This window comes from Cygnus atratus, chromosome 2, assembly GCF_013377495.2.
Source record: "Cygnus atratus isolate AKBS03 ecotype Queensland, Australia chromosome 2, CAtr_DNAZoo_HiC_assembly, whole genome shotgun sequence".
Classification (NCBI taxonomy): domain Eukaryota; kingdom Metazoa; phylum Chordata; class Aves; order Anseriformes; family Anatidae; genus Cygnus; species Cygnus atratus.
Window position 1 is genome coordinate 145,709,149 of NC_066363.1, and position 27,458 is coordinate 145,736,606.

General features: G+C 41.2%; 1 long non-coding RNA gene across 1 annotated transcript; it reads right to left on the reverse strand.

Moving 5' to 3' along the window:
* Window positions 1-484: 484 nt before the first annotated feature.
* LOC118252724 (uncharacterized) lies at window positions 485-25,777 on the reverse strand. The gene is made up of 4 exons (XR_004780221.2): window positions 25,630-25,777; window positions 16,998-17,124; window positions 5,357-5,462; window positions 485-3,634 (listed from the first exon to the last, which is right to left on the reverse strand). It is a non-coding gene; the product is annotated as an uncharacterized LOC118252724 (long non-coding RNA).
* Between the last annotated feature and the right edge of the window lie 1,681 nt (window positions 25,778-27,458).

Consider the following 27,458-nt stretch of genomic DNA (forward strand, 5'->3'; position numbering starts at 1 on the left):
TGTTTGGTTTTTAATAAATATTGCCTTCCCCTCCCATAAAGTCTCCCACTGAGTTTGTCACATCCTACTATGTTATAATTAATCCTTTTACTCTTGTACTTAGCTTGATATTCCTGGTAAACTTGTTATTGCTTCTGATAGAAATTGGACGTAAATGTCTAGTTTAATGCACAGAATATAATATGCATTTCCTCTCCCTGATAAGCAGCACCAGTGTATCAGTTAAGTCCTCAAGAATCTTACCATGTCTAATGCTCATGTGATAGTAGCAGATAAAATTAACATATTAATATACCGCTATTTTAGAGGGATTTTTGTTATACACAAATCATCATGAAACAGCAGCTTCTGGAGATAACAGGTTTATTGTGACAACCTGAGAACTCATCTCTTTGAATCTAAGGTAGAGAAAATGGAGCTGTCTACCACAGCAGAGAGAAAATAATCAGGGACAGTAGCCATTTATTTACAAGTGTCTATTTATTTACAAGTATAGTTCTTCAACCAACACTACAACATCAGTTTTTTATTTCTATTGAGCACCAATTATAGTAACTGCTTCCCCTTGGTAAAACAAACTCTTGCTTCAGTTGCAAACATGTTCAGATCCTGACATGCAAAAGGTGCACAGCATAGTCATCAGTTCAGAAACTCAGCTCACAAATTACATTTCCTAAATATTACTGTTCTAGGCCTTGATATTTATGTTCACCTTGTTCTGCTCTTTCCTGTACCTAGCTAAAAGTCAAGTCACCACTGATCCAATTCATATCAGTACTGCATTTACTTCCTCACATGCAGATGATTTCTAATGCACAACCTGATAATAGTGTTAGCTACCTCTACAAAGTGCTTTGGAGTCTTCTGAGGAAGGGTTTTATATAAAAGGTGTGTATTTATTAATCCTAGCCATTTCTGAATGTGGTCAGACAATATCAAGCTCTTGCAGAACCTAATTGATTTATGTGATTTACCTGAAGAGTCTTGGGTTTTGTCTTCACTCCACTAGGCAGGCCTTATTCACACCTTTCAGGGATGTTTCTCTGGGGTAACACACAAGCTAAAATACAGGAAGGAACGAGGACCACTTCTTCAAGGACACAATTGCTTTGCACTAGTGTCTGAAGGAAAATGGGTCCCAGAAAACATAATACATCATGCTTTACAACAAAATGGTTGAATTGCCTTGTAGAAGCACAGCTTGCAAAAGAAACTTAAGGGCACAGGATAGCTCAGCACTGTACACTGTTATTCAAGACATATATCCAGTGAAGCCCATTTGGGTCTGCTTGAGGTAGGTGGGATGGATTAGACTCTTGTGGGTTTTCCCAGCTCTGCAGTTCAATGAACCTGTGTCACTGCATGAACATATCTTAGTATATACACTCTGGCCCAGATATGGCCCAGATCCATGAGAAACACAAAATCCTTGTTTCATGGCTTTTATTACAATCATTTAAACTTGTCAAGCACAGTAGGTTTAACCAGTTCCTACTCCTTTCCAGTGAGTTGACCCTACTTTATGCATGGCTTAAATATTACAATTCCTAGAGAACAGAGCACCAGGCACTATTTAGAAAGACACATAAAACAAACTTCCAACAAGTTGGAGAAACAAATACATTCATTCAATGTACTGAAACTGAAATTAACAACGTAGTGGTGGCTGGTAAAGAAAAGATAACTAGTAAAATGCTGTATCAATATAAATATTTAATTAAACCTGTATCTATCAATTGTGTAAATAAAGTGTTAGGAGAGGTATGATTTTGTTAAAATTTCACATTAAGGAAGCCGATGCCAAAAGGAAATTTTGAATCAAGATGTCTGCCTAGTTGTAATAAACACTATTCCTTCTTCTGGAGGAATAAAAGGAAAAAAATGACTGGGAGGAAAGTTCATTTCTTGCAAAGACTGGCGCTCAAGTTTCAATGGTACATCCAAAATCCTGGCAAAATACAATTTTAAAAAAATTCCATTTACATTCATTGCAACATAGTTTTGTCTGCACTGAGCTGAGACTCACACAACTAAGTTCACCCTTGCATGAAATCCAGGCTTATCTGCAACCAACACAACTACGTTGCGAAGGCCATGGTCTTTTTCCTTTTAGATAGGGTCTGTGGATCAAAAGAGGGACACTGAGCTATACTGGAGCTGGCAAAATGCTGCAAGCCACAGACCCCGGCTCAGAGAAGAACTGAAGAGGTCACAGAAAGCCTAAACAAGACCATATGATGCTCTGCAGGAAGAAAACAAATAAGATATTTGGTTTGGATAGACATAGTGAATAGCTACATTTATCTGTAAGTGACAAGTAGTTTCCAACCTACTGAACAGCAATAGCTGTACAGTGGAGGACTTCAGTGTCAAAGACAACCGTGGCTATCTGCAGAGCTTGGTCTGCACTGTAATGGGGATCTGCCTAGCTACTACCCAAAGCCTACAATTCTGGCAGGTGCTTTCATGCTTTCTGAAGGTTTTATTTCACCTGAACACTGGCTGGGATATTTTTCTACTGGCAACCACAGATCTATAATACAAACAGTTTGGTAGAGCTGTCTGATATTAGCATGCATGGACCACAAAGAGTCTTAAAATTCACTGAAAATAATATGTGATGAATTAACAGTAAAAGTGCAGGGGTTAACACACAGCAGCTTCTGACAGTATTCTTCAAGTCTGCATACTATACAAATTGTACACACTAGGTCTAGTAGCAACTTCAAACTTTTTTGATTCCTTTTTTATCACATTATGTACTGTCTGAGGCAAACTTTCAGTACACAAGAGCAACTATTTCTTGCTAACTCTGCCATAATGAGATACTGCCTCAGAAAAGAACAAAGATACCCAGTGATGCTGTTTTGAAAGGAGCATAATTACTATGGTGAGCAGGAGCTAGGTCAATCAAGTTCAACTGATAGCAGATACAGCAGCTCACTCATCTGGAAATTGCTGCATCGTCTGAAGGTGAATTATTCCTGTGGACTTACTTATTTATTTATTAAACAGCAAGGGAAGGTGTACAAAGCCAGTTAGTGTCCTTCCAATGACAGGGGATGATGTGTTGTCATAAGCATAGGAGCAGCCACACTTGCCAGCTCAGAAGTCCACTTTGCTCCTTTTCCTCTGTCCAGCCATAGCCATCAGTGACTTCATGGGAAAATATAAGAAATAAGGAAATATAGGGTGATTTTCCCTAGTATAATGTCTTGGTTTCTGAATAGTATCCACCAGGGGCTTCCTGAGGTACATATTGGATCCATACCATAACTTCCAATAGCCACCAATGGATCTCCTCCATCTGCAGGCAACAACATTCGAAAGCTCTCTGTCTTGATAGCTTACAATTATCTAAAACCTTTGTGTCATTTTGTCTTCTATGATCATCTGCTAGTACTTCATAACCTGGCCTTTGCACATTCACCAGCATCTACTGGGATCACATAGTCCTTCTGTTATAGTCAGGTATTTTTGGGAAGATCAGGGCTAAGTTCTCAAATAACTTGACTTCAAAAAGAGACTTCTAACCTTCTCCTTATGTGATAAGTTACTGAACTCTCTTCAGGAAGATTCATGACATGCATGGCTCAGAGCAGGCTCTGAAGTCCTTCATATGGTTTAAAATTATCTGTAGAATAAAAATAAGGACAATAAAGAATACAGGGTTAATAAATTCAGACCAAGGGATATTTAGGGATCTGGTCTCAGGGTAGGATTCACAGTCTTGAAGGAAGATGAATTCCCAGAAAGCCTGAAATATTTAATATGAGAACTCAAGAGGCAATGACCAAGTGTATTCACCTGACAAGTAGGTAAAATATTATATTTCAAATTAAGTATATCACTGCTATTATCACTAGGTCATGCACCTCCACAAATAAACAACAAACAAAAGCCTCATCAGTGTTATAGCTATGTCATCAGAGCCAATTGTTTTTTGCACTTGGAAGTCCTGTATGATTGATTTTAGAAGGCAGTTAAAAAGAAAACCGATTTAGTCTACTGGATTAAAAACAAACAACAAGGCATTAAAGGAATAACAGAACTGATGGATTAAAATGCACAGTGGAAAGACAGCAGTGAATTGCCTGGCATTTTTGAATAGTAAATGCTAGGATAAAAAGAATTCAGTTTCCAATCAACAAAAAACTGGAAAAAAGGCAGGAATCTAGGCTCCCTCAGATTTATGCTTTATCTGCCAATTAGCATTAACACGCCTGATCTAGGTGTCTCGCCTGCTTGTGATATCATAAAAAAACAACAAACCTTGAACGTGTTATCACCACAGAATGTGTAATTACTTTAAGCAGTAGCTGAAAATTACGGAGTGATGAATTTTAAAATTTGTGTATATTTATTGTGGAGATAAAGTTGTTAAACTAGATATAATCTATACTCATGTTTCAAATCCTGTTTTAAATGGCTTTGGTGCCAGCCAGAAAACTATATATTGAAAGTAAACACTAGTAAAACGTTAATAGATTATGATACTGGAGCACCATAAAAAATCTGCTGGGCAACTGCTGTTCATTGTCTGAATAAAATAAGCTTGAGTCACTGACACAGCAGATACTTATCTACATGACTTGTGCGTTGAAGGATGTAAAGCTAAACATGTGTTTACATGATTGCAAGATGGGATTATTTGCTAATGTCAACCTGATCTTTCAACCCTATCACTCAGAGATCATAGGCAATAGCACATATAATATCTGCTGACTGATGCTAACATTATAAATGATAAAACAAATAACAATTAAACCCTAAATTGTTCAACTGTCACATTCGCAAGGCCAGTTTAAATAAATAAATACACAAACAACAACAACACAATCCCCCTGCAAAACAAACCTCTCTTATTTCTGAGGCAATGTTTTCAGACTCATTTGAAAATCCTACCTCCCCCCCAAATAAACATAAAGATGTGCCTATGCCAAATGTTATCCAGCAGCAACTAAACATATGTGTACACATGACTTGAGAGAAATATAAGGCCTGCATTATACTATAACCCGGAGTTGATCATAAACATTATCCCTTCCACCATTTAAATCTGCTGCATATCGAACTCTGAGTGCCACTGCTTAAGTTTTATTCCCACTTGCCTCTAGCTGCCTGTCATCTCTCAAATGCCATGTACACCGTAAGCCCTATAAACAGGAGCCATCTTTTATTACCTCTCTGCATAGCACTTAATGCACTCAAGTCCTTTTTGGTTAAGACTCTGTCATTCCTAGCTATAACAATAACATTCCTGTGAACTTGCAGATGTAATTTAGAAAAGTTCTTGAAAATCTTGTCTAATGCATTGGTCTGATATACATACTGCTCAGCTCCCATTGGCACTTACTTTATGAATATAAATATGAAGGAAAAATTTCCTCTTCAAGCTGATGTTTCAGAATATTTTCCAGTTTCCCTGTGGGACAAAGCCAAGACTCTTTGACACCATTCACCTGAAAATAAGGAAGATAGAGCCGTCTGGGGATAGGCGATAGACTCATGATTAGAGCACTCGTAGGATACATCTAAGTCACCAATCTGAAGCAAAACCAGTTTTGTCAGGAATGCTTAATTTCTGCAAAATATTATGGTGTTGATGAGTTGGTTTTATTTATTTGTTTAGAAATATAAGAAGAACTTATTTTGGTAACATAATTCTAATAATTTCTAAAGGAGTATTCAATGGAAGAAGCAGAAAGAAACTGCAAAATTTAAACACTTCACACAGACAGCATATTACCTTCAAAAAGGTAACCACAACAAGTGCCCTTAAGGTCAGAGTTAATAAGCTGCAAAATAAAGCTTATTTCATGGCTGTAGCAGCTGGAGATGTTTGCCTGCTTCTTCCTCATCAATACTGCATCTAGTGGCAAGGTTAAAGAAAACAAAAAACGGTAACAAAAAAGCTGGGTTAAAGGTGGGGGAGGGGAGGAAAATTACATATTCAGTATGCTGCAAATCCATAAATCCATATGTATCACATGTATAACAGGATCCCTTGTAAATTACAGGAAAAAATATGAGAGATGAAGCAAAAGAAAAAATAAAAATAAAAATAAAAATAAAGCAGATAAGTCCTTTTTCTTTTGTCATCCTTTGCTTCCAGACTGGCCTTTCTCACCTTGTTTTTGTGTCTTTAGAGGAAAACTAGGTGGCCAATGCTGGCAAATAGTTTGTACAAGCAAGAGTTGGTTGACCTAATTTCTACAGGCTAATCAGGGGGGAAAGCTCAGCATTTCAGCTGCAGACAAGCAGAAGGTGACAGATCAAAACAGCTCGTCTGAGTCTGAGCAGTATCTAGTAGCTCTTGGGCTTGTTAGACTCCAAGCAGTGAAGGAAGGAAAAAAAAAAAAAAAGGAAGAAGAAAGAAAAAAAGTGTGGTAGCACTGCAAGCAAAGCAGATGGAGCAGCATGCTGTTCTTTTCTTGTACTTCGTGTCTTCAGCCTTGGGTTGATTTGCAGGCTGCTCGTGGGATGAGCCTGCTCAGCTCAGGGCAGGAATAAAGCAGATCTCCCAGAGGTGCTGCAGGTCCCACCTGCTGTGTTTTGTCACCAACCTGCTTCCAATCCCCTACACTTCAAGAGCTACTGGAGGAGCCCTGGTGCTGGGGAAGGGTATTCACTTTCTTTACAGACTGTGCCGATGTAAGCAGTTTCATTAAGTGCCTGAAGTTAGATAGGTGAGTCTGGGCTCACAGTGGAAGAAATAATAGTTATCAGTGGTGATCTGGGACTGTGGCTTTTCTCTGTTGTTGGCACATCAAAGGTGTATCTTTCCATTAAGAAAGGTAATGCCAAAAATAATAATAAAAAATCCTGGCATTATATCCTAGCAGAAAAAAGACATTCTAGGTGAACCTCAGGGTGGTTGTTATGGTTCTGTCTTCAGTGCTGAAAAGCAAAGAGTGTCTGATGATTTGTTTCCCCTGACATTTAGCTACCTTAGCTAATATATATGCACTTTCCATTGTAGATGACCCATATGGGAAACTTGTCCCAGAGAGTGAAGCCAGCCTGTCCTACCAGCCTTAGGGCACACTGCTGTGGGCTTGATGGAGAAATGGGTTCATGCCACAAAACCTGTGGCACCAGTAACTTTTTCTCTTCTGGCCATTCTGTAGCTGCAAGCACCCACGTCATCCCCCACACCTTTTCAGGTGCTACAAAAAAATGCCCTAACCATAAACCCAAATGTCCAGATTTTTCCTAACATCTTGTCCAAGACAGTTATGAATTTTTACAACAAAGCTGCAGAGATTAAACAAATGAAAACCTGCTTAGAATTCTTGTGGCTGCAGCCAGTAAATCTATTTCATCATTACGGTGTTACAAAAACAAATATCCTCTACGGTATTTGTACTAGCCAAAAATAAACAGAGGAAGGGAGTGATATACTGCTTCTGTGAGACTAATGCCTAAGCTGTTTGTGGGAAGATAGCCCAAACAGGATGTGCTGATAAAGACAGATATACCTATGTGTATCAATAATTGGACCTCAATCTGCATTTCTTCAAATATGCTGCATTCCCATATTTCTTATGAATGATATTTCTCTTCTAATACTTTAGAAAATAGCTTGAGTCATCAACAGTTTGGTTTATTCTGAGTTTTATAACAAGCAATTAAAAACATTGAATGCAAAAGCAAAGTAAATAGAAAGTAGTATTAAACTGCAGAACAGAAGGAATATTCCACTGATTGCATTACTTCATTTGACATTTGATGCAATAAAATGCTCAAATTTTGTACCCCTGAAGCTGTCATAATTTCAGCTGTGCGGTACAAAAAGTTATTGATATAATCTATTATTTCTAATCTGACTGTTTTAATACATAATATACCTATAAAAATAAATCATATGCCATTTTCCAGGAAGCTTGCACACATTTTCCTTCCATTCATAAATATATGTACACACATATTCAGACATTTTGAGGGACAGCATGACAGATATGGAGCTGTAACAACCCTACAATGCAGTTTCTTATTCTCACGTTGCCCACATTGCATACAAGAGTCTTGGTTAGGTGGTTCTCATAATTTCATCCTGTCTTTCCCTATCATTAGTGTGTGTTTTTCTTGTGGTTTTTGTCTTCATAAACCAGTAGCCCAAAAATCAACTATTGAACTAACTTTTTTTAAAGCAAAACAAATTTATTTTAGGCATTAGCAGGCAATTAGAGCAAATACATTTCTCCATCAAAAGTATTTTTATTTTTTGAACACGATGGACATAATGGACTTCAGAGGGGAAAAAAGAAGGGCTAGTAATAGCATTAAGTAGCCTCTGCTTCTTAGTCTTGGATGTTTCTAACCATGGATTACCTCTTTCTCCTCCCTTCCTCTTCTCAGATGGGAAAGATCTTGTAGAAAGTGTTAGGATGTGGCAGGTAGAGAGTTAATAAGTTCAACCTGAAAGTACTGAAAATCTCGGTAACATTTACAACAACAAGAAATTAAATAATGAGGCAAAAATAGGTTGCGCTTTTTTCTTTTTCTTTCTTTTTTTTTTTTTTCTAGTGGGAAAATGTGCTGCAAGGATTAGATAAAGTGCAGCTGCTGCAAATTCAGCTGAGAAGCAGTAATGAAATGAAAGGTTCTGCTCCGTACCAAAAAGGTAGCAGAAACTATTCCAGGACACACAAGTGGCAGTCTCCTAAACCTTCTGCCTCACAGGTTAATATTTTATAACTTCCCGGTTTTAGCTACTTTTGGAAAACACTGAATTTAAATACATTTGTTTTTTTTTTTATTTTTTTCCCCCGGTACTGCACACAACGAACCACCCAGTGCTATTCTTGGTCTCGCTCGGCATCCGAGGCCAGAGCCGCGCTGCATCCTGCTGCCAGCGCCATGAGGTTGGTTATGGGTGTGAGGAGCTGGGCACCCTGCCTGGTGCGGCGCTGCCAGCAGCAGCCCCGACAAGGCTGCGCTTTTGTTGGAACACCTTCTTTCTCTCATAAGCAGTAATTTTACTATAATGATACAGGGTTTGCCGGGACACACTGAGCTCTTTGTTGGTTTTGCATCCTGGTGCTGCTCGCCCGGGATGACTTTAATCGGGGTATTCCTCTTCTCTGTGGGCTGGCTTGGAGTGCTGCTTCCCTGATGGAGGTGAAGCTCTGTATGCAAGTAAAGCCTTAATTCCTGTGGTTGTTAAAGATATTACACAGCCTTTAACAAGACAAAACATGCGTCTCGTCCTGATCAAATTCAACGAGAAGCAATTTATCTACCATCTTCTTTTGGCTGGATAAAATGTCCGTTCCCTCCTGCCCACTGTTGAATTAGGCTGGTTTCTTCCTAATGATGATGGAATCATCCCTATACATAATTTCACATTTCCAGTCATTCTTCAGGATAAAAAAAAAATATATATGTATACCTAATGTTGAATCTCTCAGGTACGGCAAACTGTCTGCTAATGTGATTTTATTTTGCCTACTTCCATGAATAAATCTTTCAGTACTGAGATATTTGGGGCAGAGGAAGTTACTTTTCTTAATTAAGTCATCTAGACTAAATATAAATCTGTAGCTATCTGTAAAAACATGTCATTACTTTCACAAAGAACAAACAGAAATCATAACAAGCAATTACTGTATTTACCAGCAAGGCACAAGGGCAATATAAACTGCAAAACAGCCACTCAAAGGCTGCTGTAGTTTGGCTCTACCAAATTTTAAAAGCTGGTCCCCAGAGAACTGCAACGAGGGATGAAAAGTTTTAGTAAGAAAACAGTGCACTTAGTCGTGGGGAAGGTTGAGAGCAGAGGCTGCCGGTGCTTTCTCTATCCTTCTGTAACTGTTCTGCCATTTTCTGCAGGCATTTCTTTCACAATTCCTCCAACTCTTTAGCACCCCTGCTGAAGGTTCCCACGCCAAATATAGTTTACAGGGGTAAGCCACCACTGTATCTCTTTACTGCAGTTATGTGTCAATGGCAACTGATACCATAATAATTGTCTTCATTTTAAATCCATTAAAATCTTCTTGATCTTGTATTTTATTTCAATTTATTTCATAAATTGTAGGGATTGTGCAGAAGCAGCAACAACTGCAGCAACAATAAAAAAAAAAAAGCAGCAACAATAAAAATAACTTGTGCTTGAATTAAATGCCTCATTTTGCCATTTCCCAAGTGGCAGAGCCCTCCATGCACTCTTACCGCGCTCAGTAATGCTTCTCCCAGCAAACAAAATCGGAGTCTGTTTAGAATTATTTTTGACTAGCATGATAAGTGATTATTACGGTGTAGTACTTATATCTAAAATAAGCAGTGGCTTACATCTATACAAGGGCTGCATGTAAAATTTCCATGAAAACAGGGCTTTAATTGGCCTGTGCTGTGTGCCAGAATATTTAAATTGAAAAACAAGGCCAAATACTTCACAGTTTCACTTGCAAATATCTTAAACAACTTGCTTCAATGGGTTTGGTTCCCTGGGGAAGAGAGGAGCACAGCTATAAGGGATAATGGCTGAACAACCTCACTTTCACAGACAATTCATCTATTCTTTAAGACTTGATGGAAAAGGTCAACCATGAAAGCAAAGAGGAGTGAAAATTAATTAGGGCAAAATAAAGCTTGTAGAGATCCTCATCACTGTGGGGAAGAAGGCATTGTTAAACAAGGGCAGACTGCTATCATACAAACAAACCCAGGTTTTGTAGCATGCCAGACCCAAATCCTGAAGCAAGGAGATGTCTCCAGTTCTTGAACGTGGCTGCTCCCTGGTTCTGCAGATGTCTGCAGCGGACGGTGGCGACTCAAAGAGAAGAGCAACACTTTTATTGGGTTTACTATTAAATCAAATAAAAAATCCAGACTGAATAATGAACATCACAAGTATATATACTGGAAAGGTGGAAAAGCTGAGCAGAAAGTGGAGTTTTTTACCAGTGAGAGAATGATTTTGGCAGATGTGGATTTAGACAGGATCAAACAACTGGGAAGTTGAGTTCACAGGTTTGGTTGCAAGGGAACAGTAACAGAATGGTAGGTAGAGTTTTGTTATCGCTGTCATGACGTTTAAGAGCTGGGAGGGAAGAGGAGGCAATGGGGAGTGGATTTCTCGGATTTAGTCAATGGGTGACATTGTCCTACTACAGCACGTGCCAGAGCAAACCTATACTCCCGCTCACAGCTGAGGGCAAAATCCAAAGAAAACAGCAAGACACCTAAAGTGCAACTTATGCAGAATTTAGATGCCTACATAGTGGACAGGGAGCCAAAATAAACTTCACCTAACTTGTTTAGGCACCTGAGAGGCTGTAGGCACTGAAGATTTTCTTTAAATCTCGATGCTCTGCTGCCACGTACACCCAGAGGCAGCGTCGCCTTGGCTAAACGAAGCTGGCTGAAAGCAACGGGGAACCACAACCTGGGTGTCCCTTGGCTGCGGGTGCCATCCTATGGCTGCCTCCACCAAAAGCTCAACCTCTGCTACTGCAGCCTCCTGCCTCCCGAGAGACAGGGATACACCTGCTGCATGGCGGTCCTGTGAAAGTGGGTGTGTGGGGTGGGTTTTAGTGCCCATCTGGTGGGGATCCTGACTCACACCACCCATGTCCTAGCCCCAGGAGCAGCCCCCTGGAGAGGGGGCTCCTGCTGCAGCTGGTGGCCATCTAGAGTACAGGGGGCTAGGAGAAGGCAAGCAGGAGGGAGCCTGGTTCTGCTGTGTAATTGCAAGGTTATTCAGACGAACTGTCTCCCTCTCTAACAGTGTTTGTGCTCTTAGTTTTTGAGAAATACTGTATGAAACAGGAGAAAAAAATGAAACCTAGATCTTCCCCTCTATGTACATTACTGTATACACAGCAGAGATCTTCTCTTTATCTGTGCATTTGGGATGTTTTTATTAAAGTGGCCAAAACTGCAGTGCCTTTTTCTGGAATCATCAGAGCAACAGAGTCTAGAAGCACATCTCATAGGATGCCCTTCAGGGTAGTGAGGCAGAGGAGCACCTTCTTTGTGAATTATAAATGGCTCCAGGCAGAAAGCAGATACCTGTGCATTTAGCCCAGCCAAGAGGAAGGGACCTCAGGGCAAAAGCTGTAACAGAAATTAAGGAAGCTAAAGAAGTTTTCTACTGCAGCTGGAATTGTCTCCAGTTTCTCAGAAAGGCGAAGAGATTAGGTGGGTTTCTGTGGGTGGGATTGCACTCACAATGGGGTGTAAGTACCTACATCAGTGCTAAATTCTGCCTAACCTGGGCATTATATAAGCCAGCGCTTTTTGGATCTTGTTCTCTAAAGCCCATTCCTTAAGAAACAGAGCTCAGAGGCAAGTGGAAAGTTTCTAGCATCTTAAAGGCATGACAGAGCCTGTTACTTCTCAGACCATTATGCTTTGGAAAATGTGAAGCAAGAAAAGCAAAGAAAACTAAAAAAAATATATCCAAGAAATGAAAAAAGAATTCCATACAGTCAAACATGTCTTGGCTCCACCGCTCAGCTCCTACCTCATCCAGTGAGAAGGGAGATTCAAGAGACCAAGAAATAAGGAAATACAGGAGAAAATGTCTTTTTTTTTTTTCCTGATGATTTTTTAATTATTATTAGAGACAGAAAAACTGCCTGACTTCACATGCTAACACTGAAAGCTGACAAATTAGGAAACGTTTCTTCCTTATGGCATTACACAGGGCAACCACTTTGACTGACATGCTCTCTCTGTCCAGAACTGAAACCACTGCCTGGTTTGTGCATTAGGCATCGGAGAAGCTCCAGTTTTCCCTGTTGGCATCGCAATGGAGGGTGGAACCTTCTCTGCCAGCCTGGTGCAGGGATGCGCTGCTGCTGGTAAACCACAACAAAGATCCGAAGTCAGAAAAAAAAAAAATCCCTTTGCTCTGAGATTTTGCTAAAGGCAGGGTTTACAGAACTGCACAGAGGAGAGCATTGGCAGTGTGCAACAGGAGACGTGTGCAACACGACGGAGGAACCGATGCACTTTTAGCACCATTTACCATTGCCTTATCTATTATTTATTTACATGCACATATATATATACACAGACTCGTCTGGTAAGAGTAGTTACCATAGAAATATGTAGTCAGGGTGGAAAAGACTACACCCTGAAGTGGGCTGAACATGGCTCTTCAATTTTAAGGAATTGGCTATGCATGAACTTATGGGAAAATGTACCTCACTCTTGGCTCAACTTGTAATGACTGAAGCTTTTATTGACATAGTCTAAGTTCAGATACATCACTGAATTTCCACACAGGTCACTCCCTTGATCAGCTAATTGATTTTAGCTCTGTCTTGTAATTATTTCTGAGAAAGCAAGGATATAAAGCAGGATCAGGATGTAGGCATGGCAGAGGTTGTGCATGGCTGTGCTCTTCCAAACCACCCCTGAGTGCTACCTGCACAGTCTCCCTGTCCCAGCAGAGAGGAAGCAGAGAGGCTGGCCACTTCTCTCTTCCTCCTCTTCTCCCAGCTGGTGATGTTCCTCACTTACCCCAAGACAACAAAACTCATTTTCATTCCTCCCATTGCTATTAGAGAGAAAAGAAAGGGGATAAGGTGTAGGTCATGGCCAAATGGCAACCCAGGGCCTGAGGGTGCAAAAGAGAAAGAAGATACCTGCAAACCAGATTTCCTTCTTGGCCACAACCTGCCATTGGTTTGGAGCTACCAACCCATTGCTGTGTCCTCCAGGATATTAGTGTGGGAGGGGAGAGAGAGTCCTAATTTCATCCCTCTGACTTTCATACTCTCCCGTCACCCCCTGTCCCATTTGCCTTTCTCACTCCTCTGAATCCCCAGTGGACACTCCCACACAACACATTTGCTCTCCCAGAATTTGTATTCTTGAGGCACAAAATTGAGATTTGACTTTGAGCTGAATTTGGTAAAGGACTTTCAAAATTTTATCAGGTAAGAAAAACTCTTTTGTTCCTGACTTTTTTATTTTCTAAGTCACCCTATGGCTTCTTATTTAATAATGGCACAGCCTACAATGGAAGAAGGGGTTGTTTGATTCCATAAACGATGTCTGTAGTTATCAAATATTTTCACTTCCCTTTGGTGTTTAAGCACCCGTGAAAAACATTTATTGCCTCGTATATCCTTCTTAACATCTTTATCCTCTAATTGTTCTCCATAGAATGAAAATAAATGGCAGAGGATGCTCAATTTGTTGTAATATAAACATTTATTTGAGCAGTCTGTACATTATGATCCATTTTATTTCAACACTATCAGTACCAGCTATGCTTGGCCGTTAGTTTTACTCTGAAATATGTGCTTGATGTCAAGGAGGTAAGTGGATCTCATCTTATAATCAAGCCATACCATCCCAAAACATGCTGATCATACAGTACCAGTACAACTATTTCCAATGACCAACCACATAGCCAATCCTATGGTTCACCCCCTTCATTGTAGGAAAAAAAATCTGATTTTTTTTTGTCCCCCTGTACGTTAAGGCATTGATTCTTGTTCTAGCTTTGACCATTAAATGAAACAGACCATTAGAACCAAGAAAGGATGGAGCTATGAAAGTATTACACCTTTTTCTGTGAAAGGATTTCTTTCTGTGAAAGGATTATACCATTTTTAATCTACTTCTTCATGCCACTGTGTTACAGTAGACATTTGTTATCCACTGTGGGAAGGCTTGCATCCTATTCCTCTTCTCAGGTTTCCAGTGAGCAGCCAGCTTTCCACTTTCTCCCTGGGAGGCCATCCAGCGGGCTGTTCTCCCTCTGCCCACGGACTCCTCAAACACATTTTTCTGGGCTAGGCATTCCATATATCTTCCATTCTTCGGCACTGTGACCACTTAGCTGAGCCTATACTAACCATTATTTTTTCTTTTTTAATTCAATTTGAAATTAGAATGGGCAGGTATTACACTGGGTTTGATGTGTGGCTCAACTTAATTGATTGCCAATTACCTCAAGCAGGTTAACATGCTTATAAATGAAAGTCTAAACACTCCACAAGTGCTCGTTCCACGAGGCAAACACTTGTGAGTTACCTCAGTGCACAACCAAAGGTAAACCGCAAATGTCTGACTGCTGCAACACATCTTCTTGGAATGTTTAGATTAGCTTTTACAATTGCAAATGTCTTCACCAACTCCACTAATTGGCAAACAACTAATAAATGCAAGTTACAACAGGAGAACAAATTCTAGTCTAGACATATCTGTAATAGGAGACTGAGGTCAGATTGTTTGCAAGTTTTGAATAAGCTCGGTATCCATGTTGCCTGGACAAAAGTAAAAGATTTTAAAAGTTTGGTTTTTATTTTTTAATTTAAGAAACAGACAATGAATTGTGAAAATGTAACAGGAAGTTCACAGCATGTGCTGAAACTCCCAGGAGTTTCGTTCTTGATAAACTCAGTATCCATTTGAACGCAGCATGTTTAGGATGAAGGGGAGGGCCACCCCTACAGTTGCTTGGCTAGAAAGAATAAGACCAAGCTAAGGCTGTGTGAAAAGAAAAGCAACTGAAGCTTAGACTATACTAATATGAAAAGGACCAAAGCTTCTGGAAATAGGCAGATGGACGTGAGCTGGAAGCACTATAGGAAGAACTAGCTCTGTTGTACAGCAAAACAAGGTACAAAAGGAAGTAAAGAGGACAAAACAGGAGTGCAGTCCTGACAAAAAAAAAGACTCACCAAGATTTATTGGAGGGAGAGACTGGACTTATTGATGATGCCAAAAAGAACCAGAAAAGAAAGGTGACATTACTACATCGTAAGGACATCACAGCATATCAGGTAACATACTAGGGGGTCTTCTGAAGGGGTCCAGTGCCTGGGAGACTATGTTTATTTTTGTTACTATGTTTTAATTAGTGTTTCTTAAGTTGTGCGTGTTGATGTGTTGTTAAGCATATTGCTAAGCCTTCCTGACTTTGGAAGAGTTGGATAAGCACAGTAGGGTGGAAATTAAATATATATATATCTTTTTGCATGCACTTTACTGCAGAACTGCAATCCAGCTATAGATGCAGATGTAAGTAGAGATATAGATAGATACTCACTGGAAAAAAACAGAGCGCTGCATACAGAACACAGCCCATGGAAGCAGCTCTCCCAGCCACTCCCTCTGCTTTTCCCATTACTCTCCACAAAACTCTATCCCAGCTCCAGCCCCACTGGTATCTTATGGATGTGACTCATCAGCAGCATCAGCAGCAGCCCAAACACTCGCTCACAGAGTAGCTCTGAGGGCTCTCTGCTCCGCCAGCACCTCCCACCCAGCAGCTCATTGCTCTGAGCTACACCTCATCTCATCAGCTCACAGGCTAGAGAGACTTCATGGTTTTGTGCACCAGGACAGCCCCAGCCACTTCACATCCCATCCACCTGTTGGATGCCCACCTGACCAAGAGAATTTGTGGAAGTGCTATCTGAAATAACACATCTTCCTCAAAGTCAGGTGTGCATCTGCAAGTAAATAAACCTCTACAAGGAGTGAAAACTCCTTGGCCTCAGACGCTTCCCTCTTGTCAGACGCCAGGCCATTGTACTAGACACTGGCAACCAGCCCATTCTGCCCTTTTGAGCCATACAATAAGTGGAGGCAGTGCTCTGTGCAATAGTTAAGCATGTTTTCTGGAGCTCAGACACACAATTTCTACTTCTTGCCCGCTGGAGGGATATAAGCCCATATCTCCTTGCAGTACCCACTAGCACAGAGGCTATCTGGGGGTCAGGACAAAAAGACAGAAGTTTGAGGGTGAGTGGGGAGAAGAAACAACAAGCTGGATAGTGCTGTGCAGTGTTGGTGATGTGCAGGGGGCTGGAGAGCTGGACACCACTCCATGGTCTCTGTCTCTATTTTATACGGTGACGATTTAATGATTGCAGTAAGCACAATTAATGTGAGCACAGTGCTGAGCTGCTCAGCTCTGTCAAGATTAGAGCAATTGTAACCATCTGGGGAGCTATGAAGTCAAAATCAAGGCAATCCTGGTGTTTCAGTGCTTCAGCGTCAGGCAATGGGGTTTTCAGACTCACCAGTTTGGAATTAGATGCCTAAAATTCTGCTGATGTCCCATGGAGGATTTGGTAGGGAGCTGGTTCTCATCCACTTATATTTCCCTCAGTTCTCCTGATCATTCTCTGAAGAGTGGTTTGATTCCCTCTGCAGAAGACACCACGCGAATAGCATTACCCATTCAGAGTACAGACATGTTCTTGTCTCAGCACATATTGAAAGGGAACATAGCTCACTTGTGGGTTTTTGGTTAGCTTGTTTGTTCACTTGTTTTGGCTCAGACTTTTGATTGTTTTATTTGATTGAAACTTAGCTTTTCTTCCTTTCCACATTTCTCTGTCCTCTCTGACATTTCCACAGCTGATTACTCACACGTAGGTATAAGCCAAATAGTTTAGCAAAAATGTTTGCAGTCATTTGTGTTAAACATGGCCATATTATGATAACCATTAGTTCTCTGACCAAAGTTATTTTGCACTGGTCGAATATCCTTGTAAATGACATGAGGCATTACTTAGGTGACTGAAATAGTATCTTATCGGGACCATGCTTTTACCAGGGGCATGATGATAGGAAAGAGGGATCTTACAGTTTGTCATATTTATTTTACATGTTTCTTGGTTCATATCATCTGTGCTTGCCATTCTAAACATCTTGTACACAAATCAGATCTTGTGATAACTCAGTCCATGGGGACTGATTTCTCCAATATCAAGGCTAGGCTATTATTAGAGAAGTTTCTGAACGTCACTGCTAACAAGATAGAGCAAGTACTTGCCTGCTGCATCACAACAGAGATCCCATCTCTCATCCCTTGTTCTTTCCTTTGATAATAGTCCCAGCCTTCGAGCCTCCACAGGTTATAATCTGAACCATTCCAGGCCTGAGATTTATGTTCATTTGACTGTGAATATTTTCTTCCTTAGGAATTGCTCCAGATTTCAACTCCTCCAGTCCCTTTGGGAGATGATGTGCATCTCATAAGAGTTTCTGAATTCATGCAGAACATCGTCAACGCTGTCAGGACAGGAGCTATGGCATGCTCTCTTCTGGGAGATCTTGGCTGCAGGCTGGATTTCCATGGTCTTTCTCATATTAGAGGGCTTAGCATTGCCTTCTTAAGGCCCCACTTATAAACTATATGCTTTTCTTTCCTGTTTGAAAGAAAAGCACAATAGCACTACCCTGTATAATGTAACACCAATCTAGAATAATATAGTAAAATTATTTCTGAAAATGATCTCGTCTTGATGCAAGCTTTTGAACGAGGCATGTATTCAGCCACTGTTTCAATTTCAGCCTTCATTGCTTCAGTTTCTCAGTGTCTCATGGCCTTTAATATCCTTGCCTCATACCTCTGAAGAACAGAACTACTTTTATACCTCATTTACACCAGCACACAAAAGCATGGGCAGCCCAGGAAGTTCCACACAGCAAAATGAATGGGGTGTTTGTGATTTGTTATAATATTAAACTGGCTGGGACAGGTAACAAGGGCACTTTCTGTACAGGCTGAATATCCAGAGAACAGGCTCTCCAAAGACATTGGACCTTACCTGGGCATTAGGTCATGCTGTAGCATTTTTACTGCTGTCACTAAGGCAGCACAGTGGCAGAAGATCAGCTGTGATTGTGACACTTCCTTGTGTACAGGCCACAGCACTTTCAGAAGACTTTTAACATTGCTTGCCATATTCTTTTTGCATGAATTAAGTGACTCTAATTATCAAGTTAGTGGGAATTAGGTGCCTGGTCCTTAGAAGACTACAGGTGTGTGAACTTTGAGAAGCCCAGGCAAGACACCCTGACACTAGAAGACATCCCAAATGGTAGGCCTACATGGCACAGCTCACCAGGTCAACTAATCAGTCAGTCCAGGCATAGTCAAAGCATTTTATCTAGGTGCTGGATATGAGCTGAAACCCTCCTAACAACCTGCTGCAGGCTTCATTAGCTAACCTCAGCACCTGGACCTCCAACCAGCTAGCCTGAAGCATCTTGAAGGCCTGTGCTCTGCTCTTCCCTCAGTAAGAGCAGGCAGTGACAGTGTCCCGACATGCTGAGACTTCCCAAGCATTGGCAGGACAAAGGACGGCTCTGCAGAGATAGCTAAACCAGTTTTCCAGTCACAAGAGGAAAAGCTGTCTTTGTAGGACTGCTACCAGTGGTGGTATGCCCTACATCCCTTCACTCACCAATATCTAATGTTATGAAGATATTCAAAGGGCTCCACACCTCCTAAACCACTGAGACTTCCCAGCTTCATGTCTCTGAAGGGAGCAAAACCTATATTCCTTAAAGAATTAGGAATTAATTGAGTTAAGGATGGACTTCAGCTAACAGATATATGCATCTAACCCCATTTAAAATACTCTAAAGTATACACTGGGCCTCCAGTTGCTGATCCAGGAAAAAGGCTATGGGCCTTCTGTGGGACTTGGACATGATGGCTTTGCATGCATAGCTTGGATACCCTGGAGTCTTTCAAAGGGCACTACATTTAGACGGCTGAATCACCCTCCTGATGACCAAGGCTGGGAAAGGAAAATGTGTGTAGCCATTCCAAGTCCCAGACTGATGCTCTTTTGGCTGGATCAGACCTCCCCAAAGGCTTCAGCATGCCACCTCCCAAGCCTCTTAGCTTTCTGGATGATTCATGTTGGACCATGAGACTGGAAATGAACAGCAGATCATGTGATGGAAACACTTTTGTATATACAGTCATGGGCATGCCCTCACATGTGTGCACTCATGAGTTGGGGGAGCAACCATGCCTTTGGCTGTGCTAGAAGATGGTGTCTTTTCTACAAAGACCCTGGGAGTTTTACCCTGATTGTGTCTGCAATGTCATGTTTCTTCTATTCTTCATACCTCCTGCCCAAAAACCTGGGCAAGGTCAACCTTCTCTGCCTGCACTAGTCACAACCCAGGAGAGATACCTGGTGAGCATATCAGAGATATGAAGCAGAGCAAGTCTCAGGAGTGATAAATAGATCTCACCTGCCTCACCAGTTCTTCTAGGCTCAGCTAGTAACTTATCAGAGCACTGTTTGAGAATCTGAGGTTAAAGGTGCAATTTACTAGCAGAAATGTCACTGTAAGCCTAATGCTTTTTTTCCCCTACTCATAGAAAAACTACTCGCTTCCTAAAATGGCTTTTAGATGCCAGTCAAGTATAGTTTAATTCTGAGCCCAGTACTCCAATTGCATTTTCTTTCAGCAAGAAACTGAGATGACTTCCCTTCTAAAAAGGTTCAACTCGGAGTTATAGAAACTGATTGTTTAATTACAGAATTGAAGGCTGATGTGGCTACGTGGTGCCAGGAATGACAGTTGCTGTCCACGTCCCCCCTTTTCCCTGCCATGCTGTTAATTTCTATACACATTATGAATGAGCTCCATAAAAGAAAAACAGGCACTGTTATGATACAAACATTTTCCCTCTGTGGCTGTTCATCACTCTTCTCCTCTTGGTACTGCAGACTGAGAAGAATTTATATCCTGTATTTACATAGTGATATGCTTTATCATTATCAGTTAGGAAAATGTAAAGTGATTGTGCTGATTCATAGTGTGCATTTTAGTAGTAATGTGGTAGTTGCTAGATTGTCAAGCTGTCTTCAAGAAAAACTTGTCACTTTTGGCTGATTGCTCAGCCACTAAAACAAGTATCAGCTTGAAAGTTGTCATGCCAACACAGAATAGGAACCTGGCATCTATGGATGGTACTTATGTTTGATAAAATTCCTTCCAGCTACAGTGCCTCCCTGCATGGGGAGAAGTATCTCATTAACTTTGAGTTTGACTTTGAGTCCACCAAATGAATGAATATTCATTCTTTAAGGATGAAATTCACATTACCCTAGAGAGTCCAAGTAAACAGGTTTCCCATGAGTGACCATATGTAGAAGACAAAGGGAATGCAATTTTCCTCCCCTTCCTCCCTGCTCCTTTCAATAATCTGGAGTTACTCTGTTTTAGTTTCTGTACATTATGGGTGATCACTGCACAAAATAAAACTCAGGGAGCTTTTTGAGAGTACTTTCCATACTCGTTAGTCTTTCACACTTGAAGAACTTAGTACGAAGGAGACATGAAGGAATGGCAACTTCTCAATACAATTGTGAATTAAAAGCTTGATGTTGAGGAGACATGTGACTTGATGACACTTGTATTTAATAATTGCTGTGAGGATGTAGCGGGCCACACACAGCGTGGACAGCAAAGGAGAGGGAGGTTGTGCTTTGACAAGGCAGCTCCCCCAGAACCTAGCTCAAAGCATACCGAGAAGCCACATGGGAAGTTCTTATTTCCCTTGAACACTCTCTCCCAGTAAATGTGTACTGCTCTGAAGTAATGCTAGTCAGAAGTCTGGGGACAAAACGTTTTTGCCAAAAATGGTGATTTGCTGAACCCAAATTATTTTGCCCAGATGATCTCAAAGTTTCAGAAGATCAAATGCAGACTCAAGGTCACCTGGGAGCCAGCATGTCTTAAAAGCAATGCTCTATCAGACAAGAAGTGCCAGCACCTTGAACCCATGACTGTAATATCTACTGATCTAAGGCAGCCACCCAAGCCAGGCTTTCCAAAGACTCATGGAGATGTAAAACCCCTTGAAAGCCCAGTTCTAGTTTGTTCCTATAGAGCATCCATAAAACCAGGACTTAGAGACTACGGGTCCTGATACAGGTTCTCAGGGACCATTACTCCAGTATAATTATGTTATGTTGGAGCCAGAAACCCTGTTTTTTCCAGTGCTAGTATGGTAAGACTTTAGTGTAGAACAGAACCTACAAACACCAGGACTCTGCAAGAACTCTTCTTTTAGATGACCTTGCAAGAGACACTGGAGTACATCTGCTGAGCACTTGGACCACAAACACTACACAAAACACATCCCTGACAGACCCCTTTGATTAAATTGGCTCCTGTTGTGGGACTGGCCTGGGGACGAAGACCCTGATGTGTCCAGGATGGGAGGCCGTGGCTCCAGAGCCATCAGCCAGGGCTCCTGGGCTTGTTGCTGTTGAGTCAAGCATTTGCTGAGTTATCCTCTTCCTAAGCCCACATGCAAATCTCTGAGCCTGCAAAGCTCCTTCTGGTGCGGGTCAGGGATCGCACCACACAGGCAGCATACATAACACACACACACAGCCCAGGGAGCTAAGTCAGTGCATAATGAGTTCAATTCACACATACATAAGAGACACAATCAGCAGCCTTTTGAAAACAACAGGCTAATTACACTGAAGAAACAGAGGAGATTATAGAACAGGAAAGGAACTAAGAAAAAACCACTGTACATACAAAATGAAACCACACTTCCAAATAATATTTAACCATCAGAACCTCTTTCTAAAATAAATCTTTCCAGCTCTTGCAGAGACTAAGATCACACTGGGTGTCTTTCCAAGTTTTTGGGGAATTTCCAGTGTCTACCCTTTATTCTTTTAGATTAAGTTCAACTCAGGACTCGAGAGCATGTGGGCTAAAACCTGGGAGATGCTGGGTACTTGCATCTCTTACTGAATAGTCTTTTATCAGCCTATTTAGGTTATCCCAGTTTAACCCTATAGTCCCTTCCAGCAATTCAATGACTCAGATTAACTAGACACTTGGCCAGTGTCGAGCTCCAAGCTGAAGGTTGGAGAGAGACTAGTCCCCAGACAAATGATGCATGGAATTTGTATCTGTGTGTTGCCATGCCGACGCCGTGCACAGATTGCTCAAGATTCAGCAGGACTTGGCAAGGACCTTTTTGCTTCCCAGAGACTCAATGACAGGTAATATTACTGAGTTTCTGTTTTATTATGTGAAGTCCCATTGAAATGCTCAGTACAAGCATCTAATTCATTTCAATACAACTTTGCATAGCAAAAAAGAGAAAGCAGGAGGGAGCAGCAGGGCAGTGAGGGACCCTCCTGTTCCCAGCACAGTGTGGGATTCGCTTGCTGTGTGGGGCAGTTTCATCTTTCCCATGCAGACTGCTCTGAATAGGCTCAGGCAGCCAAAGGCATCTCAGAATATTTCATAATTGATTGTTGCTGATGGCATATTCCCAGAGTGAGCGTCACCTGAGTGTTTGGGGTATTAACCTAATATACGGAGGGTGAATAAACATAAAAATAAAAGAAAATGACAGAAGTCCAACAGTGGGTTGGATGTGGGAGTAAGTGCTCAGCTGCCCCTCTGCACAGGTACAAAAGTGGTGTGTGGGACCAAGCAGCACCAGCCCCAGTGCTTGGCCCAAAACTCATGGGGGGAAGCAGAGAAGCTCCTGGAGATGTCAGTGGCCTTTGGCTCAGCTCAGGCAGTCAGATTCACTTCTCCCACAGGGGATATTTAAAGGGTCTAGCTTCCATGTCCTTGGTAGAGCTGGCTGAACTAACTGTTGTGAATAAATTATGTAAATTGCTTAGCACCCTGCCTTCTGCTCACAAATCGTTTGGGAACCCCTCTTCTCCTCCATCAGCCTATCTGTTCTTGAAGAATGTATGCCAGAGTTTCTGTGTCAAATTTCTGCCTTCAGGCTGTTTCCAAACTGCTCCACTTCCCTCCACCCCTTCCCCCATCACTGCTTGTTATTCAGTGGGTGTAAGGTTCTCCCAAGTCACATGAGACAGTTTCCTCCTCTCTAACTTTCCTGGCTGGGAAATAATAAATGGCTAAATGGCAGAGACACATTCCCATGTGATGCTCAGAGATAAATCATTGTGCTAAACCCCATGCTTTGTTTAGGGAGACCTGGTATTTCAGATGGGGCTTGGGATTCCACTACATGGCAAAGCGCCCAACAGTTAAGGGCTCCAACACTCGGTGTTGCAACACCTAGGTCCTTTTGTTGACTTAACGCCTGTATCTTCGCCCAGAGCAAAATACATTGGATAAGATAAAAAGAATCCAAATAAACAACGAAGCATTGGCATCATCCACTGGAATAAAGAGCAAAACAAGACAACTCTGTTTAGTGAGCTGGGTGACAGCCACGCACAAGATCAAAGTCTGTCTTTTCAGGCCAAAATGAGGACACCTGCTGTTACACATCACTTTAGCTTTATCTAACTGCAGGCTGCCATGGAAAGAAGTAACTCAATGTTTTTGTCTCCATCTGGCTTCAGATGTCTGCTCCATTCTTTGCACCAGGCCTCCACAACCTCAAGAACCAATACCAGCCATGCTTGGCGGGATCTGGGGTCATGGAGTGGGACCAAGGAGGGGCAGAGCAGGACTAACCCACTGTGGGGCACAGGGCACCCATAGTTAGGAGGCCAACATTTGTTACCAACCCACTTGTGACCATACAGGCTCTGCAAAGTTGCCCACTATTTCTAGAGCACAATTGAAAAGGAAATCATACATGGACCTGGCCCATGTACTCCACCTCTTCAGCCCCACCACGGTATCAGCCTATGAGGCCAGGGCCATGGAGATGAGTAGGATGTCCCCTGACAATGCTGACACCAGTTTCATTTCCATTTCCTGTGGCTGAGGATGGCCCAGGGCTCTGAGGCCCAGGACAGACAGGCACGGGGCACTCTGTGCCCATGGCCATCCTTAGCCAACAATGGCTTTTTGCATGCAAGAAAGTGGGAGTTTTCTAAAACAAGTGAATGCACTTTGACTAACCATATGCTTGACTTGCTCACTGATTTACGCATCAACAAGTTTAATATCACACACTGCATCTTCATAGTTCATATTCATGACAAGTACAGAGATTGTTTATGGTAAATATGTTACAATATGAACTCAGAATTTGGAAAAAAAATAAATAAAAAGCAACTTATTACTATAGAAACAAAGAAAAAATGCAGCTAATCCATCAGTCTTTCTAAGGCAAGATCAGCTCTACCTCCAGCATTCCTGGCAGGTATTTCACCAGTCTGGTCTTAAAGGTCCCCATCAGAAGGATGTGATTCCTTCTGAAAGAATCTATTCCAGAGAAAGGGCTTTCCTAAAAGCTGACTTAAATCTTTGTTAAGCTTATAACTTGTTGTATTATCCAAAATGAAGAGAGACAGAAAGGTTTATTACCACCTCACTGAAGAAGAATTTTATTCATTCAAAGCCTGGCAGGCACAATTCTCTCCAGCTTTCTCCACGTATATTAGGCAGACACAGCTCTTGACACCTGCCCTTGCAGAGAGTGTTTTCTAGACCCCTGACCAGGCTCATTTCTCTCCCTTGGATTTTCTGCAGTCTTTCTTGATGTGTGGTACCCAAAACTGGAATCTGCTCCCTACTGGAGGTTTTACCAATGGAAGGATTACCTCATATGTCTTTTGTACAACTCTGCTGTTTATATATCCCAGAATAATATTTGCTTCTTTCACAACAGGATGCCATTACTGAGTCATGCTGAGCTCATGATCTACTACAATTCCCAGATCTTTGCTACCTCTCCTTTCATTTCCCATCAAGCATTCAGGGAGGCATTTAGCCCTATCGACATGCCAATTTGTATTCAGTGTTATCCTATTTCTTTCAGAGCATTTCTCCCATTTCTCAGGCCTGTCCTCCAAGATGCTGGCACTTTGTCAGTGCTTAGAATCACATGCAGATTCAACATAGTGATTCTCTAGTCCATCACTTAAGTCACTGCAAAGATAACAGTGGATATATACCCAGGACAATCTCTTAGAGGCTTACCTGATAAACGGTTTCAGACAATATCAAACTGCTGACATCTGGTTCTTGGCTGTCATTTCCCAAGCAGCACTGAGGGCATCTTGCAGCAGCCTCACTGAGAGTCAGCGGTCCCTTAGCCAAGGCTCTTGGGCAGCAGGGTGCTCATGAGACCTTCAAACCAAAGCTGACAAGGAAGGCAATGCAGGGTTGTTTTCAGTATTGTTCATCAAGCCCAGCAAAGTCAGAGGCCCATGATTCAGACCACAATTCCCTGGATACTTATGAAAATGCCATTTGAGGAGGTGTCAAAAAACCTTACTGCATTCTTGCCTACCCACATGACTTGTTACCCCATCATAGGAAAAACAAACAAACAAACAGGCTGGTTTGATATGATCTGGTCTTGACAAGTCATATTGATAACTACCGAGCACTCTGCTCTCTTACACATCATTTGATCCCTTGTCCAAGGATCTTTCTGGTAAACAAAAGTCAGGTCAGCTGGGAGCCTGTCCTCTTTTTTTTTTTCCTTTTTTTTTTTTTTTTTTTTTTAATGGGTACTCTGTCAGCCTTTTTCTAGCTCAGCATCATCCAAATTCTCCAAGATAATTACCATGGCCTTCAAGATTGTTCAGCCAGTTCCCTAAGTAACCTAGGGTGAATTACAGGCCTGACTGATCTGAGAAAATCTAATTTATCTAAGCAGTTTCTAAACATTTCTTTCCCTATTCTTGCCTGAGTTCTTACCCTTTTGTGGCTGGTGTTAACTGTGTCAACCATCTGATTACAGTCAGGATTTTTAATGAAGACTGAAGCAATAAAAGGCATTAAACACTTTGGTCTTCTTGGCATGTTTTGTTATTAGCTTTCCTGTCCCATTTATTAGCTGGTCAATGCTTTTTCTGGTCGTCCTCTTACTGCCAAGGAAGTTATACAGTGTTTTCATGTTACCCTTTATATCTCTTTATCTTATTCTGTGTGCTGGCCTTTCTCATTTTGTCCTACATACTTGTGCTATTCTCTTGTACTCATCCTTAGTTTCTTGACCTGGATTTCACTTTTTGTGTATTTCTTTTTAAGTTTTACAGTTGCTACAGAATTCCTGGCTTAGCCAGACTGGTGAGTTACTAGACGTTGTAGCTTTTCCTTCCACTGAGTGAATTTGAAGTATAGGCTTAATTTCTTTAACAAATACCAATTCTTCTGTTCCATTCAAGAACTATAGGCATTTTTCTCTTGGTTGTCTTTGCTCATATCTATCAATTTTATGAGTGTGTTCAGACTTCCTTAACGCTTTTTCCTCTTATAATCATAAAGATTATGAATTCTCTCCTAAAAGATACTACTGTTAAAAAGAAAAAAAAAAAAAAAGAAAAAGTAGAAATTTGGGTCATCTTTGAATATGCATTGGCATATGACTTTGCAGGAATCCAAGTCAAATGAGCACAGTCCTGCCTTCAGTCTTGAACTAATAATATATATATGATCCATCCACAAAAAAGACAGCCCAAGAAAGGTGATTCAGAGAACTTCAGTAATGATGTAAATGAAACAGTTAATGATCTTATTAGATCTAAATGCTGGAGCAAGGTTAGATATGCCTGATGGATTTGTTAATGATAATGATTTGGCTGATGCTTATACATGGGACCCTAATGAAGATCTATTGCTTTCTGGTTTTCCCTTTTTTATTTAGAGAGGTTAGGAAAGCATTACTTCAAATGGGTTTGAGTAAAAGTGCAGTGGCAAGCAACCTTGACCACAAATTATTTAAAATAATTGCTTCATCCACAGTAAAATTAGTAGTTGATTTATATCGCTTGTCTTTCTTCATTGCAAAATATTGTAGT